General features: G+C 38.0%; 1 pseudogene; it reads left to right on the forward strand.

Annotated features, from left to right (window-relative positions):
* Nucleotides 1-7,883: 7,883 nt before the first annotated feature.
* LOC128931477 (keratin, type II cytoskeletal 8 pseudogene) lies at nucleotides 7,884-9,357 on the forward strand (annotated as a pseudogene).
* The last annotated feature ends 9,592 nt before the right edge of the window (nucleotides 9,358-18,949 follow it).

Raw genomic sequence — 18,949 nt, forward strand, 5'->3', positions numbered from 1 at the left:
AATTGTTGTATGCCACAGAAATAACTAAATTTCCTTGCAACTGTGTTTTTAATGATGACCACCTTAAGGTTTTTGTCATTCAAAATTGTTGTTTTACTTTAATCCTTCTCAAAAAGTGACTTACAGTCAGCCACAGTTCAGGACTGGCTTCTTTGGAAGAATAAGTGCAAAGGACTCTTGCACACAGGTTTCTGAAAACTCTGGAAATTGTGCCATTGTATTACAAAGAAAACTTCCAGTGTACTAATTGAAAGGCTGATGTGTTCATAAAGATTGCTAATCCAGTATGAAGCAGATAGCAGAAACTGCTTGCATAAACTGAACTAATAAAGGACTAAGACAATTTTTGTTTGTTGTTTTATTTTTGGTTTGAAATATTGCTGATGGGTTTTTGCTTTGTTTTTCAGAGTCTGGGAAATATTTTTATTTTGAGGTATTTATAGCTTTAAGTATCTTGAGTATACTTTTGTGAATGGACTATGAGGCATATTTATCTCTCTTCCTAATTTCTTCATAATTTGTAAACCATTTGTGAATATTCTTAATTTTTGGTAATATGTTTGTTTGCATATGTTTACTAACAACCTGTTTACTTTTATTATGGAACTCAGTTGAAGGAACTGGTTATTTTCTCAGAGCTTTGACTGAAATGGCCTTGTGAGAGGTCTAGCAAAGCCAATTTAGGATGACATAAGTGGACATGATTCTTGATGGACTTTGTGTGGATGAAAGGCATGTTTATCATGCAAGTTGATTAGTCCATCTTGCAGATTGATCAGTGCTGCTGTGATTTGTATTTATTGAAAGTGGGGGACTAGAGAGATAAATATTATGTTTTAGAAGAAAACTATAGTACTAGACTAACCTTTGATTACTGGGTAACCATGTGGTCATCTATGATATGGAACTGCCCTCAATGACCCTCCTCATTAGGAAGTAGCCAGAAAGACTGACAACAGGATTATCCATGATTGACAAAGTGAAAAATAGAAAAGGGGGACTGAAACCAGCCCAAGAGTTCCATAGACGTTTTTTTTTAAATAATTATAGAAATTGACCCTTCTGGTCTTAAAGCTTAAAACTCACCAGGCCCAATGAGGTACCAGGCCTCTCAAAGTGTATCAAAGAACTGAAACTCACCAGATCATCACATCCAGACAATGAGACACAGGCCCTTCATTCATCATAATTACTTCCTCACCCCTCTCAAGTTTCTGTTTTCATGTATCTAGTTACATTTCTTTTTCTTCCCTGCTATTAAAACCCTAATTTTAGCCCACCAGGGAGATGGTTTGAGACTGAGCTCCCATCTGCTCAGCTGCAGCACCCAATTAAGGCCTTCTTCCTTGGCAATAATCATTATATCAATGATTGGCTTTCTATGCAGCAAACAGCAGGACCTAAACCAAAACCATGGTGTTTTGGTAACAAAAAGAGCAACGAGGGAGCCCCTTGGAAAAAAAGTCTTAGAGATCCTGCCCACTTATAGCTAGCAAAAATAACAATGACTGCTTTGGCTACTTCTGGCCTTGTAAGTGGACTCTCCAGCCCTAAGGGAGACTTAGGCCATATCCAAAGATAACCACAGTTGGGATTTTCCCTGCTGAAGAGCATGCACCCTAGAGTAAACTTCTGCTCATTATAATAGCAAAAAATAGTAAAATTACTTTAGTATTTAAAAATCTCCACATTAAAAAATCTCTTTAAATACTAGATACATGACATGTGTACCTGTACTAGCATGTACAGTCACAGACCATACAGGCCCAAAGAAACCTCCCAAAGTATGCTTGCAAGGAACACCCCCCTCTTGCCCCTTTAAGAATCATGTGAGATTCTCATAAAAAAAAAGTCCCTCAGAACTAGCTGCTGCTGGCTCATTCTTTCAGGCATCTAACTCTGTTTTATCTTTCAGAATGTGCTGTCACTTTAAATAAACACTGCTACTTCCATTTTTCCAGTTGGACCAGCCAGGAGCTGTTTTCTGGCAGGATCAGCCCAGCCAGAGCTGTTTTCCACTCCTCTAGAAATGTGCTTTATCGTCCTTCAATAAAGTATGAAACTCTTGGCTGAATTCTTTCTTTCAAGATAGAGAAGAACTGACAATCCCTACACTTTCCAGTAAAGGTAATGGAAACAAAATCTGCAAATACCTGTAGCCTGGGCAAGTGCAATAGAAAAAGCTTTGACCTCTAATAACACCTGGAATCAAGGAATCCTTCCTTTGGAACCAAGAAGTCTGGTACATGACCAGAACCTGAACACCAGAACTCTTTCAGACACAAGGAATCCCTTGACCTGGAATATGTGGAACTAAAACTTACCTCAACATACTTTACTGTAACTGACAAAATTTGAAGCTCTTGAATCAGACTTTGCCAAGCCAAAATTACTAAATTTTTTCTCTTGCTTTCTAAATTATAAACTTCCTTCAGACCCAAAGTTAGAAAGACAGATTTCAGCCCACTCCTGTCTCTTTGGTGTCAGGTTTTGCTATAAAGCTTTTCTTTTCTAAAAGACCCCATGCCATGGTATTGACTTCTGTGTGCAGGGAGCAGTAAGCCTGTTCTCTGGGTAACATGGCCAATAGCCTGCCAACGAAGGGTAATAGGACAATTCCAAAAGGAAGAGACTTTGTATTTTTCTTATCAAAATATAATTTTCCCTGGTCAACATGGTGAAACCCCATCTCTACTAAAAATACAGAAAATTAGCTGGGCATGGTGGCACATGCCTGTAATCCCAGCTACTCAGGAGGCTGAGGCAGGAGAATTGCCTGAACCCAGGAGGCAGAGATTGCGGTGAGCCAAGATCGCACCATTGCACTCCAGCCTGGGTAACAAGAGTAAAACTCTGTCTAAAAAAAAAAAATATATATATATATATATATAATTTTCATATCTGTTTTTAAATAGTTAATGCATACATGAACAAAATGTAAAAGGTACACAAGTACATTTTAAAAGTAAATCCACCTCTCACTCACTTCCCTTAGTCATCTTTCTCTTCTCTAGATACAAACACAGCTGTCAGTGTGTCAGTCCCAGGAATTGTTTGTGGAAGGAATTGTTCATTCCTGAGATAGGAGGAAGGGAAGCAGGCATACACATAAATGTATAGGGCCGTGAAAAATGAAGATTTTAGCAATTACAAATAAATACTTCAGAAATTCTTGAGGAAAAATGACATATGTGAGGAGAGAAAGAAAAGATGTTATGAGAGTAAAGATAACATGCAGCTGCTTTTGAAGCAGAAGCTCTTTTCTATTTTCCAGTATTTTGAATGTTCATAATTATACATATATTTGATATATCTCCTGAACACAAGATTAAACCTAGCTTAATTGAGTATCTACTGAATACTAGGCATAAGTATGAAAAATATGAGCAATATATGGACTTTGCCTTTCAGGTATTCACTATAAGTTTTGGCAAATAAAAATATGACACTGTATGTTGTTGATAAATAATTAAAAACAAAATCTCCTCCTGACCTGGGAAAATTCTCCACAAAAGAAAAGAAAAAACACAGTTGTGTTATTGAATAAGCATTAAACCAGATTGTAGATCTGCTAAGATATTGCAAAACAGAAATAAATCTCATCCTTTTATGTAACCAAGCAGATACAATCCATTATGCACATGTTCTTAAGATAAAGAATAACTAGTCTTCAAGAGCTAGTTAGGACTTGACAGCACCATTTGTTACACACAGTTCATCCTAAATTCACTGGGTAATTGGAATGATGTCCTGTGTGTTATCCAAAGGAAAAATAAATTAACATATCTTTATAACATAAGCTAGTTTTGTAATTTTAAGCTAAATACCTTCTGAAGTTAGGTTTCTACCCACCCACAGAAATTGGGAGATGGGCACAATGTTCCTTGATGATGAGGACATTTCAGTGAGATGAAACCCAAGTCCTAGGGTAAGACATTTCGGGCCTTTCACCAGGCAAGGGGCTTATTTGACATTTAAAAATATTTACTCATGAAGTCCTTGCCTACTCCTATGTCCTGGATAGTTTTGCCTAGATTTCCTTCTAGGGTTTTTATGGTGCCAGGTCTTATGTTTAAGTCTTTAATCCATCTGGAGTTAATTTTAGTGTAAGGTGTCAGGAAGGGGTCCAGTTTCTGCTTTCTGCACATGGCTAGCCAGTTTTCCCAACACCATTTGTTAAACATGGAATCCTTGCCCCATTGCTTATTTTTGTCAGGTTTATCAAAGATTGTATAGTTGTATGTATGTTGTGTTGCCTCCGGTGCCTCTGTTTTGTTCCATTGGTCTATATCTCTGTTTTGGTATGCAGCAATCAGAAATGATGAGTTTGTGTCGTTTGTAGGGACATGGATGAATCTGGAAAACATCATCCTCAGCAAACTGACACAAGAGCAGAAAATGAAACACCGCATATTCTCACTCATAGGTGGGTGATGAAAAATGAGAACACATGGACACAGAAAGGGGAGTACTAAACACTGGGGTCTATTGGGGGGAAAAGGGGAGGGCCAGTGGGAGGGGGAGGTGGGGAGGGATAGCCTGGGGAGAAATGCCAAATGTGGGTGAAGGGGAGAAGAAAAGCAAAGCACACTGCCATGTGTGTACGCAACTGTCTTGCATGCTCTGCTCATGTACCCCAAAACCTATAATCCAATAAAAAATTAAAAAAAAAATAAAATAAAAAATAATAAAATCAAAAAAAAAAAATATTTACACACATTTTTAAAGATACACACAAAAACTCAACTTCCATCTGCAAGTTTTCTAAAGTAAATGCTCTAAGAAAGGGAGGGGATGGATGTCTGTTCCCTATTTTCAACAAAGAGAATTGTTTCTTTTCCAATTTGTATTTACTCAGAAAACACTCTTTGTTAGGACAAAACAGTGACACTAAAAATTTCTAACTTCATTGCTATTTTCATCTGTCTCTGGACAAGTTGCAGCCCCCTAAATAACCCGAAAGCCCATAGTAAAACACAACACAATGCAACTGCCAGAATTCTGATAAAATAACAAAACAAGTACATTTTTAGAAGTCTCTACACTACTGGCTGTAGGAATAACTTTTGAATTTATCATATAAATAGCTAACGGTTACATCAGATTCTTAACTAGTGTGATGGTTACTTTTATGTGTCTACTTCAGTGGTCTAGGATATGCCCTAACAGCTGCTTAAACACTATCTCTGAGTGTGTTTGTAAGGCTGTTTCTGGGAAAAAATACCTTTATGTTGAACTAAGTAGAGCAGGTCCTCCCACCACAATGCAGAGGGGTATCATCCAATCATTTGAGGGCCTGAATATTAGGTTGGTGCAACAAAAAAGCAGAGGAAAGCTGGGTGTAGTGACTCACACCAGTAATCCCAGCACTTTGGGAGACCCAGGCAAGCAGATCACACAGTCAAGAGTTCGAAACCAGCCTGGCCAATGTGGTGAAAGTCGGTCTTTACTAAAAATATAAAAATTAATCAAGCATGGTGGTGTGTGCCTGTAGTACCAACTACTTGGGAAACTGAGGCACGAGAATCACTTGAACCAGGGAGGCGGAGGTTGCAGTGAGCTGAGATCACACCACTGCACTCCAGTCTGGGGGCACAGTGAGACTGTTTTAAACAAACAAAAAAGCAGAGGAAGGACAAATTTGCTTCCATTTGAACTGGGGATATGAATCTTCTCCTGTCCTTGGACGTTGGCACTCCTGGTTCTCAGGCCTTCAGACTCAGACTTAATTATACCACTGGTTTTCTTAGTTCTCCACTTGCAGACAGCCAATAGTGTTATACTTATTACCACTCATCACCTCTATAATATGGTGAGCCAATTCCTTCTCATGTACCTACATATATCCATATCCATACACTATAAGCTCTGTCTCTCTGGAGAAGCCTGAATAATACAATTTGTAATGCACAAAAACTTTCCATGGTCATACAATTATTGTTAAAATTGTTGTGATGACCTTATTGCTTGTATTTCCTAATGGGTACTATCTAGGTATTATTTGGCAGCTCCCTGTAAAGCCTTATCCAATCTGAAACTAGAAAGTAGCTTTGCATGAGAACCTAATGATCTAAAATTTTTCCTTGCAAGGCCACCTGCCCAAAACTTTGAGATGTAATTATATTTTTATGAAAATGTAGGCAATTTAGTAATTGTTCTATTTTCTCCAAATGTAGTTCTCAGATGTGTGAAGTAAAGATATTAGTGGCCTTCATCTACTATCAAAGCCTCATTAGAGGTAGCTGTTGAATGGGACAGGGTAAAGTTCCTGTGTTACACGTGTATGGCTCTCATTAAGTATTGAGGGCAAACCAGTTCAATGGGCCTTTTTTCCCTTGCATTGGGCCTAAGACAATAGCCATAATTTTATAACAGTTAACTAAATCTACATTCATGGCAGACATTCACTTTTGTTGATTTAACTATTTTGAGATTGGAGACAAGTTGGATCTCAGAGTTAATTGAATGACACTAGACCTACCTTTTCAACCTCTGTGTGTCAATGCTAGATTTCTGTTTGTCTACTGTTATTTTTTTTTTCTACCTCATTCTCCAATCATATCAGTTAAAACATTTTTTGTATCCAATTTAAGGCCCAAGTACTTCATTGTATTTTAGCTACTTTTACCTAAAGTAGCTAAAATGTTATTATCAAAAATTACTAATGAAAATGTTTTCATTTCTACTTTATGAATAATCAGATTTTTCAATTTGTAAATCAAGCCCCGTTTATATGGTGTATAATTTGGAGCTGACTGGAAATGAGATTGTGGAAACCATCACTAGGAGTACAGAAATAAAAAGTAATGTAAAAAATAAATTTGTTTGTTTTCTAGTAAAATGTGATCTTTAAGTAATTGAAACCACCCTGCTGTGAATGGGTTAGCAAGGCAGTCTACGAGACTAGTCATATGTTTGCAAGTATAACTCTCCAGTTGAGTTCAGTACCAATATCAATAACTTCTGAAAACGTCAATTCCAAATTTCTTGTGGAATGCTCAGTCCAGTCATTCTGAGGAGCTGGCTTCTTATAAGAAACACGAATCAAACTTTTGAGTTGTGGTTGGTTTACGGTCATTATTGCTTTCACATTGATAGTCCTGTGGGTGATTACCAACATTTCAAAAATTGAAGGACACTTTTATGTAAACAAAATCTTCTGGTCAACGTAGGTGGCTGACTTCTTCCACTGGGTTCTTCCAGGTTCTTATCACTTCAGGTCTCATGGTTCCTAGGGAAAAGTCTTTTTAACTATTGAACATGATTTCTAAAGGATTCAGTTAATTAAGGTGCAAAACATGGTCCTAGATCTAAATTCACAGGCCTTCCAAAGATCATTTCAAAGGGAGAGATTCTGTAGTGGTAAAGCTCTAGGACATCTTGATATACCACAGTTTAGAATCTTAGCTAATGCATTTTATTTTATTTTATTTATTTATTTTTTTAGACAGAGTCTTGCTCTGTCACCAGGCTGGAGCGCAGTGGCGCTATCTCTGCTCACTGTAACCTCTGCCTCCTGAGTTCAAGCGATTCTTCCACCTCAGCCTCCTGAGTAGCTGGACTGCAGGCATGTGCTGCCATGCCCAGCTAATTTTTGTATTTTTAGTAGAGACAGGGTTTCATCATGTTGGCCAGGATGGTCTGGATCTCTTGACTTCATGATCCACCCGCCTCAGACTCCCAGAGTGCTGGGATTACAGGCATGAGCCACGCTAATGAATTTTTTGAGTTTGATTTATTTACTCTGTTTTCCAGAGGACTGAGAAGTATAGGAATAGTAAACGTTTGCGTAATTCCTGAATGACAGTACAGATAAAATGACTTTGTCATTTAAATGCTCTGGTAACCCAAAAGTGGAAATTATGTTTATTAAGACAATCTTGAAGAAGCAGCTTCTCCGCTCCTCCTGGAATCTCTCCCTAGTTCAGCCCGCCTGCCTCCACTCCTGCCTCCACCATGTCCATCAGGGTGACCCAGAAGTCCTACAAGGTGTCCACCTCTGGCCCCGGGGCCTTCAGCAGCCGCTCCTTCACGAGTGGGCTCAGTGCCTGCTTGAGCTTCTCCCGAGTGAGCAGTAGTGGCTTCCAGGGTGGCCTGGGTGCAGGCTATTCTGGGGCCAGCGGCATAGGCATGGGAGTCATCACTGCCGTGACCATCAACCAGAGCCTGCTGAACCCCATTAAGGTGGATGTGGACCCCAACATCCAGGCTGTGGGTACCCAGGAGAAGGAGCAGATCAAGACCCTCAACAACAAGTTTGCTTCCTTCATCGACAAGGTGCGGTTCCTGGAGCAGCAGAACAAGATTGTGGAGACCAAGTGGAGCCTCCTGCAGCAGCAGAAAATGGCTATGAGCAACATGGACAACATGTTTGAGAGCTACATCAACAACCTGAGGCAGCAGCTGGATACTCTGGGCCAGGAGAAGCTGAAGCTGGAGGCGGAGCTTGGCAACATGCAGGGGCTGGTGGAGGACTTCAAGGACAAGTATGAGGAAGAGATCAATAAGCGTACAGAGATGGAGAATGAATTTGTCCTCATCAAGAAGGATGTGGATGAAGCTTACATGAACAAGGTAGAGCTGGAGTCTCGCCTGGAAGGACTGACTGACGAGATCAATTTCCTCAGGCAGCTGTATGAAGAGGAGACCCGGGAGCTGCAGTCCCAGATCTCTGACATGTCTGTGTTGCTGTCCATGGACAACAGCTGCTCTCTGGACATGGATGGCATCATTGCCGAGGTCAAGGCGCAGTACGAGGAGATTGCCAACCGCAGCCGGGCTGAGGCGGAGAGCGTATACCAGATCAAGTATGAGGAGCTGCAGAGGCTGGCTGGGAAGCACGGAGGTGACCTACGGCATACGAAGACTGAGATCTCCGAGATGAACTGGAACATCAGCCGGCTCCAGGCTGAGATTGAGGGCCTCAAAGGCCAGAGGGCTTCCCTGGAGGCCGCCATCAGAGATGCTGAGCATCGCGGGGAGCAGGCACTCAAGGACGCTCATACCAAGCAGCAGGAGCTGGAGTCCGCCCTGCAGCAGACCGAGCAGGACATGGCAAAGCAGCTGCGTGAGTACCAGGAGCTGATGAATGTCAAACTGGCCCTGGACATCGAGATTGCCACCTACTGAAAGCTACTGGAGGGTGAGGAGAGCCGGCTGGAGTCCCGGATGCAGAACATGAGTATCTACACGAAGAAGACCACCAGCGGCTATGCAGGTGGTCTAAGCTCTGCCTATGGGGGACTCAGCTACGGCGCGGGCTCCAGCTCCTTCAGCCACAAGGCTGTGGTTATGAAGAAGATCGAGACCCACAATGGGAGGCTGGTGTCCGAGTCCTCTGACATCCTGCCCAAGTGAACAGCTGCAACAGCCCCTCCCAGCCTGCCCCTCCTGAGGCTGCCCCAGAGCCCAGGAGGGGGGTTGCTGTGCAGGGGAGCGCAGGGAACAGGAGACGCACCTGATGCTCAGCCCTAGCCCTCAGCCCACCGGTGGGGAGTTTACTGCCTGGGGACCCCCCTTGCCCATGCCTCCAGCTGCAAAGCAATTCAATTGCTTTTCTTTTTTGGTCCAAAATAAAATCTCAGCTAGCTTGGACAAAAAAAAAAAAAAGACAATCTTTACCATTGCCTGAGCACCGGTTTTTTGAATAGGGAATGACTTCAGGCCATCTGGACATTATACACATCATAGCAAGTCAAAATCTCTTAACTTTTGTAAGCATTGATTTTAAGAAATATAACTGCTACCTGGTTCCTGGTGAAGTTTGTCAGGGACAGTGAATGCTTATCTTGGGAGCAGCCTGTAAAGAATTCTGCTGACAAACAGTACGTCTCTTTAATATGTTTTGCAATGATTTTATCTTTGTGGTAAGCTTACAAATAGTCTAGTGTTTTTAAAACATGCCTTTTATTTAGATGATTGTGTTTGTGACACACAATATTAACTAAGCTGATAGGGATCATGATATAGGAATTATTTTCTTAGGTAATTTCCATAGTTCAGTCAAGTTTCTTTTAGCCTTTTATAATCCATCTTCTTTTTGGAAGGATATTTTTGAAAATGAACAAGCATTTTTTATTCTATTAAAAGTAGAGCTTCTAAGTTTGGAATCTGCAATGTTTTAACAGTGGCTTTTGCAACTCTGTCAGCAAAATGAATTACTAACATCTGAACAAGCAGTGGTAAAGCCTAACAAATAAGCAATCAGTTTCCATGAGATATTTTTATTCCAATAGAAGTAAAAAGTCTTCTAGTTAAAAAACTTGCTTTGTTGTTTAATAGATGTCAAACACAAATTTATTAGTAGTAAATATATTATGTATTCATTTTAAATCCAGAACCAAGTTGTTTTAGTAACAGCTATTAACTTGTCAGCTGGTGCAGACTTATTTCCAGACAAAAAGTAATTGCTCAAGTTTCAATGATAAATCACCACAGCATAGGACACCTTAAATTGGCCACTATTATCTCAAGTACATAGCCCATCAATAAGCATTAGTAAATATGTGATATTAAAGGAACAGTAGATAAATCAGCCTGAATATTTTTTAAAAAATTCTGATCACCACAGCTGATGAAGCAACTACAGCTGATTTCAGTTGTTCAAAAGCACTTCAGATTCTAGGAACCAAATCAGGAGATCTGAAGAATTAGCATGTAGTGTTTTTTTTCCAGCAGAGGTTTTGTCTTCTCTGCAAAATGAAATCTGCTGTCCACAATGCTGTACTATTATCAAATAATTGTCTGTTTTTAAATTGTTATTTAAGTCATTTTATGTGAAATGGACTTCTAGATTGTAACTACTAGATTCCAGGGCCCATGGCTCAAAACTAATGCCCTAAATATTTTAATTTCATTTAGCAAAATTGCAATTCTTCTATTGAGACCTTATGATTTTATGAGGCAAAAAATTATTTCAAAGCCAAGTTATCAATTTTGTATTGCTTTTAGTTTCTTATACTGCCAGAAATCAACTACACATTAAATAATTACAGTTCCCTCTGATGGAACACATATCCATAAACTTTTTTATTTTTATTTTGTAAATGACTGGAGAAAATAGTAGAGAGAATTCCAAAATCCTCAAATAACCCTTTGTCATAAATATTTAATTCCTTTATAAGGCAAAGCAAATAAGAGTTTAGACTTGTCTACTAGAGGAAAAGAAAGAAGAAAGAATGAAACTATGAAAAGGACAGAAAGAAGGAAGAAATAAAAGAACAAGAAAGAGGAAAAGAAAAACAGAAGGAAAAGGAAGGAAGAAAAGAAAAATTAAGGAAATCAAGCCAGCTGGCCAATAGAGATGAATTCTAATTGAATTATAGAGAAAACGTTGCAGATTGTAGTACCAAAATCAGCATAGTTGCAGAGTTGGAACTATGAAGGTTAATAGAACAACAAATTTGTTTCTTTCCCTAAAATATGGCACAAATTTGTATAGGGTCATTGATCTTTTGCAAGTTCGCCTTTCTTCTTTACTGGAAGTATGGGAATATTACAGGGTGAGTGTGTGTGTGGTTTTTTTTAATTACCCTTTTTCTAAGTATTTTATAATTGGTTTCATGACTAAAACACTAAAAACATTGACAACAAAAGCCAAAATAGACAAATGGGGTCTAATTAAACTCCAGAGCTTCTATACAGCAAAAGACACAATCATTAGAGTGAACAGGCAACCAACAGAACAGGAAAAAAAATTTGCAGTTTACCGATCTTACAAAGGGCTAATATTCAGAATCTACAAAGAACTAAAACAGATTTACAAGAAGAAAAACAAACAAACCCATTCAAAAGTGGGCAAAGGACATGAACAGGCATTTTTCAAAAGAAGACATAAACGAGGCCAACAAACATATGAAAAAATGCTCATGATCACTGGTCATTAGAGAAATGAAATTCAAAACCACATTGAGATACCATCTTATGCCATTTAGAGTGGCGATCATTAAAAAATCTGGAGACAACAGATGCTGGAGAGAATGTGGGGAAATAGGAATGCTTTTACACTGTTAGTTCCACCGTTGTGGAAGACAGTGTGGCAATTCCTCAAGGACCTAGAAATAGAAATTCCATTTCACCCAGCAATCCCGTTACTGGATATATATCCAAAGGATTATAAATTATTCTATTACAAAGACACATGCACATGTATGTTCATTGCAGCACTATTTACAATAGCAAAGACCCAGAATGAATGCAAATGCCCATCAATGATAGAATGGACAAGGAAAATGTGGCACATACACACCATGGAATACTATGCAGCAGTGGGGGGTAGGGAGGTTGGGAGGGATAACATGGGGAGAAATGCCAGATATAGTTGATGGGGGGATAGAGGCAGCAAACCACATTGCCATGTATGTACCTATGCAACAATCCTGCATGTTCTGGACATATACCCCAGAACCTAAAGTACAATAAATATATATATATATAACTGGTTTCATTCCTGTTACAAAGGGTCTCAGCAAAGGATATTGTTTTATACATAGCCATAGGTTATCTTTTTGGTAAGCCATTTTTAATTGTTTTATATCTCAGATTCAACCGGTACCATTATTTGCTGGGGGCCAAAGCAATGCATCAATCTGTTTCAGATCTGGGTGCTTTTCCAGAGGTGTATGAAGTTACCACTTTCTGCTAGACTCATTTTCTTTCTTTCAGAAATCACATTGTCCCCAAATCCACAAATCCACACCTTTATTTTATTTTATTTGAGACAGAACCTCTGTCTGTTGCCCAGGCTGGACTATAGTGGCACAATCTTGTCTCACTGCAACCTCTGCCTCCTGGATTCCTCAAAAAAAGATCCACAGACATGCCAGCAGATTACAGTATATGATAACCTGCTATGGTCTGGAAGTTTGTGCCTCTCCAAAAGTCCTATGTTGAAATCTTAACCCCCACGGTTCTAGGAGGTAGGACTTTTGGGAGCTGATTATTAGGTCATGAGAGTAAAGGCATCATAAATAGAATTAGTGGACGTAAAAAAGGGTCCCCTCAAATCTCTCAAGCTCAGGAGTTCCATAACAGCCTGGGAAATATGGCAAAACCTGTTTCTAAAAGAATTCAAAAATTAGCTGGGTGTGGAGGATCACTTGAGCCTGGAGGTAGACTGCAGTGAGCTGTGTTCGCCTCACTGCACTTCAGCCTGGATGACAAACTGAGACAGTGCCTCAAAAAAAAAAAAAAAAGAAAAGAAAAAGAAAGAAAAAGAGGCACCTGAGAGATACCTTTCTCTTTCCACTATACAAAATTACAGTAAGAAGAGAGCTGTGTATAAACCTGCAAGAGGGTCTGTCCATTTTAGACTATTGGCTAATTATTCTCTGGCTTTTTGGGCTTTTCTGATTTTCCTCTTCCTGCAATTTCTACATTGTCTAGAGTCTCTTTCTACATTTCATCTTCCAATGTCCTGGCTTCCTACAATAATGACATATATTTTTCTCTTCTTCCTTGTTACCTTTTTAAGTTAGCCAAAGGGATATTTCCCTTTAATAAAGAATTCTAACAGAGCAGCCGATATGACATTTATTGTCTCCTTTGACTTTCTCTAAATTTCCCCCTAACTGAGTAGCTGTTGCTACAATTTGAGTAACAGTCTGTTCTTGCCTTCCTATTACCTTTCCTTAAAGTGGGTTTTGATAATTAGCAAAAGAACCAAGACATATGTGGTTAGGGTCAAAGGACAGTTTTTATCTGCCCTTGGCTCCATGGCAATGTTTTATGAGAAAGGCTCAACAAAGTACTAAAGAAATCAACTAGGGGACTCATCTACCTTCTGGGCACACCAGTGTAACTTCTCTCAGCTGACCTTTACAAGAAAGGCTTCATGGGAGGCTGAGGCGGGTAGATCACGAGGTCAAGAGATTGAGACCACCCTGGTCAATATGGTGAAACCCAGTCTCTACTAAAAATGCAAAAATTAGCTGGGCATGGTGGCGTGTTCCTGTAGTCCCAGCTACTCAGGAGGCTGAGGGAGGGAAATTGCTTGGACCCAGAAGGCGGAGGCTGCAGTGAGCCGAGATAGTGCCATTGCACTCCAGCCTGGGTAACAAGAGTGAAACTCCATTTCAAAAAAAAAAAGAAGAAAGGCTTCAAGCATTGCCATCAAGCAACCCTTCTAGATGGATCTCTAACACACTTAGAGCTTCCATTGTGGGGCATGGCAGGTAGTTGGCTTCCCATGGCCACAGTACCTTTTGATGTGTTATCTTCTAGACCCTGATGCATTTGACACATGGAAGAAGCAAAGCCTGCCATTTGCATAATTCCACACAGTAGCTAGTGCATGACTCCATCCATGAGGTTTAAACCAATAACATGCTCTGGTGTACATTTGTATATTTCTGGGTCACAGTGAAAAGAAACCATCAAATGAGTAAAATAAGCTGCCTAGAAAGGCATGTGAATTACTCAGGAGTCCTGGGTAGCTTCTCAATGTTATTAGCTTTGTGGGCGATCTAAATAGGAAAGGCTAATTTTTATTGCATTGAGACAAGTAGAATGTAAATTATGTGGCAGTTTGATCTCCCTCCTCATGCCAACATTCATCAGCTTAACACCTTGCTTTCCTTTTCTAAGTGACTCTGCACTTCCATCCTATTTCCTTTATAAGGGAGCAGTCTATTATCCAAGTTCTTAACTATTCCCTGACTATGTCTCTCTTCCTAGCCATGTGGTATGTGAATGAGAAGAGACCACTGGAGTTGGGATATGAACTAAGCTATGAAGTTAACTCAATGCCATGAGGTAAAAAACCTGTGCTCTCAAACAAGACAGGTAATTCATTATCAGATAAAGAAATCGTGCCCTCATCTCTCTTTATAGGAACCTTCACTAACAAAGAAAACTGTTTACCTGAAAGATCATCACCTACCCTTCCAGGAAGTCAATTTGAATCTGAGCAAGACAAAGACAGGGAAAGCAGAGAATGAAGATGTGGGGAAAGAGATGAGAGGAGGAGAGTGCTGTGAAAGAGAAAGCATCTTTAATCCTCACATTTCCTCTTCAATTTTTCTCAATCTTTCCTTCTGACCATCCAAATCATCTTAATTTTTCCCCTTAGAATTATATTCATTTCATAAATACCAGCATTTAATTTGCTTAGAATGAGGCCTAAGAACCCCAGAAAACATGTTATTTGATTCATTGAGATCAAAAGAATTTCCGAGAGGGAACTGCAAAACTGGATAGTCATTTATCCATTCCAAATTGGACAGAGGGATATTACTTCTTTATGAAAAAGACCTGAAGATGACATTCCAGGATTCCCATATTTTCAAATCACATGGTGATGACAGGATTTTAGAGCCTGGATCATCCATGTCTACTCAATAGTAATATCTTGAATTTTGAGAGGATGGTCTTCCAGTTTGCATTCCAAAAGAGTGGAGAGCTAGAAGGAAGGCTTTTAGTAATTTGAGGACTCTTACCTGACTGGTGCATGGCCACAGACCTTCAGCTCATCTGTTCAATTTGGGAACTGTCAGACATCTCTCTCTTTTCACCAGAATTGTTGGGAAAATGCAAGTTTTAAAAGTCTTCTCCCAACACAGAAAACTTATTTACCAAGAAAAGAAAAAAAAAAGTTGCTTTTTAAGAAAAAAAAAATGAATAAGCACTAAACCATAATGTTAATTTGCCAAGAGATTGCAAAGACAGAAAGCTCTCTCATTCTTTTATACGGCCAAACAGATAGAGCCCATTACATACGTGCGCTGAAGATAAACATTAACTAGTCCTCAAGTAAGAGGACTTGACAGCACCATTTGTCACACATAGTTCATCTTAAATTCACTTGGTAATTGGTGACCATCTGTGTTAGTTAATTAGCTTTATCCAAAGGAAAAATAAACTTCTTATATCTTTAGGACAAGTTTCGAAACTTGAAGCTAAATTCCCTCCAAAGTTAACTTCCTAACCTCTCACAGAAATTGGAAGATGGGGCACCGTTTTTCCTGATGACATTGCAAGAAAAACATTCCTGAGTCTTAAAGCTAGCAATAGACTTATTTAGCTTTTAAAAAGATTTACATTTCATACATTTCAAAAAGACAGAAAAATAAATTTTACTCACAAGTTTTCTAAAATAGATGAACTAAGAAAGAAGAGTGGAAGTCAAATTTCTTCTCTTAATTTGAACAGGAAAAACTTTTTTTTTCCCCCCCATTTACATTTTTCCTTAGACAAGTATCTTAGTAGAGATAGACAAGACATGCTATGGTAGGGCAAAGTAGTTATTGAGAATAATAAAAGTTACTAAACATTAAAAGTAGTTATAAAAATATGAGTTGGAGAAAATCATTGAACAGACATGTAGGGCATGCCAAGAAATATTGATTGATGAAGATCATCAACATCTAAATATGCCACAAGGTTTTTTTTGAATACTCATAATTTCATAATCATTTCTTAAAATGGTTGAGACCTATTATCACAAAGTATGTTTGGTTAGATATGAGTCGCGTAATTTTTTTGTTGTTTGTTTGCCTTGGTTTGTGTTGTTTGAACCCAGCACTACTGTCTATCATTCTGCTGGGAATTTTATCTACATTACCTGCTCTTCTCAAAACACATATCTAATTTGAGAGTTATAATTCATGCATAACAGGTGAGATGAGTAGAAAATTTTCTAAAATAATCACAAAAGTAATAATTGGAGGCCTCAATGAAGTATTGGTTCTCTGAAAAAAGTTGTACTCTTTCTGCTATTTTGTTTTCTCTCACAAATTTTCTATAAAAATTTTATGTAGAGAGAAGTTGCATACATATATGTGCAAACATACATACATTAGGGATAATTTATTTATGTGTGTTTGAACGTGTTGCTTTAGGAGAAGTCATAGTACTAAGAAAAAAGTTATTCATGATGACATTTAGTTTCCATGAAAACTGGAGTCAGCATCTGCTTTTTGTGTTTTTTTGTTTTTTTTTTTCTGTTTTGGTTGTTTTTATTTTACTATGGGATTCTGAGTGATGATGTTCCCCATTTAGTTAGGGTTCATGGAACACTAAACGTACTCTAACTCTAGTAAAAATAAGTAACACCCTTGTAACCACTCTGACCCTTAGAGCAAAAGAAAGATGGAACTAGCATTGCTGATTAATTGTAGAGGAGTAGAAATGAAGCAAATAACCCCACAGGCAGTTTTTTATTTTCTTTTATCAAATATTCTGTCTCTTCATCCTAAAATCAGAAACAAACAAACAAACAAAAAAAAAACAATGTCTTTCTCATGGCTTCTATTCAACATTCTACTACTTCCATTTAACAGTGTTCTAAGACAGAGAAACAAATTAAAAAAGAGCAACAAGAGTATAAAAGAATGAGTAAAACTATTTTATATACAGTTGGTGTAACTTTCTATAGAGTAAATATCAAGTAATCTACTAAAAACTATAGAACAAATAAACTAACAAGGTTGCATGACACAAGATCAGTATATAAAAGTGAATCTTATTTCTATGAAATAGCAAGGAACATTCAGAAAGTAAAAGCAACAAAACAATTACATTTACAACAGTATCAAAAGAGTACAAGACTTAAGAATAAGTTCAACAAAAGAAGTGTGAAATGTATACTTTGCAAGCAAGAAAATATCATTGAAAAGAATGTAAAGACCTGAATTAATGGAAGACATCCAATGCTCGTGGACCAGGAGACATTATCATTAAGATGACCAAGTACGGTACAAACTAATCTACAGATTCAATGCAATACCTAACAAAATCCTAGGTTTTTTTGTTTGTTTTTGTTTTTTATTTGTTTGTTTGTTTTAGATGGTTTTTTGCAACAGTGACCAAGCTGGTTCCATATTCATGTGGAAATTTAATGGACCCAGAGTAGCCAAAACAAGACTGGAAAGGAAAAGCAAATTTAGAACACCCTAACTGATTTCAGACCTTATCATAAAGCTACAATAATTGAGACAGTGTGGTACTGGTGTAAAGATAAACACATATATCAAAGGAATTGAACTGAGAGTTCAGAAATAAACCAATACAGTTAAGATCAATTATTTTTTGAAAATGAAGCCAAAAACATTCAATGGGGAAAGAATACACTTGTCACCAAATGGTGCTAATACACAAGCACAGCAATAAGGAAGTTGGATGCACTCTTCATACCATAAATAAAATTACTTCAGAACTAATCATAGTACAAAATGTTTACACTACAAAATGTAATGGCCAAAATTACAAAATTCTTTTAACAAAATATAGGAGCAGATCTTTGTGACCTTGAATTAAGCAACCAGTGATTAGATATGCATCAAAAGCACAAATGATAAAAAATACACAAATTGGACTTTATCAGAATTATAAATTTGTATTGTAAGTGATGCCATTGATAAAGTGACACCACTCAAAGAATAGCAGAAAATATTTAAAAATCATAGTATCTGGTAAGGGACTTGTACACAGCATAAAAAACAGTAAGAACACTTGTAACTCAAAAATAAAATTTAAATAACCCAATTAAGAAATGAGCAAGGGATCTGAATAGCTATTTCTCCAGGAAAAATATACAAATAGCAAAATAAGCAAGAAAAAATGCTTAACATCACTAACCATCAGGGAAATCAAATCAAAACCATAGTTTGTGACTACTTCACCAGGATAACTATAATAAAAAAGACAGATAATAATATGCTGGTGAAAATGTGGAAAAATCACAACTCTTACACATTGCTGGTGGGAATGTAAAATATTTCAGCCTCTTTGGAAAATGAACTGGGAGTTCCTTAAAAGGTTAAATATAGAATTACAAAGTGGCCCAGAAATTCCACTCCGAGGTACAAAACCAATAAAAATAAAAGTATTTGTTCACCTAAAAACTTATATACAAATATTCATAGCAGATTTATTATAATAGTCCCAAAATAGAAACAATCAAAATGTTGATAAATTGTCATATAAATAAATAAATATGGTATATCCATTGTAT

Source organism: Callithrix jacchus, chromosome 3, assembly GCF_049354715.1.
Source record: "Callithrix jacchus isolate 240 chromosome 3, calJac240_pri, whole genome shotgun sequence".
Classification (NCBI taxonomy): domain Eukaryota; kingdom Metazoa; phylum Chordata; class Mammalia; order Primates; family Cebidae; genus Callithrix; species Callithrix jacchus.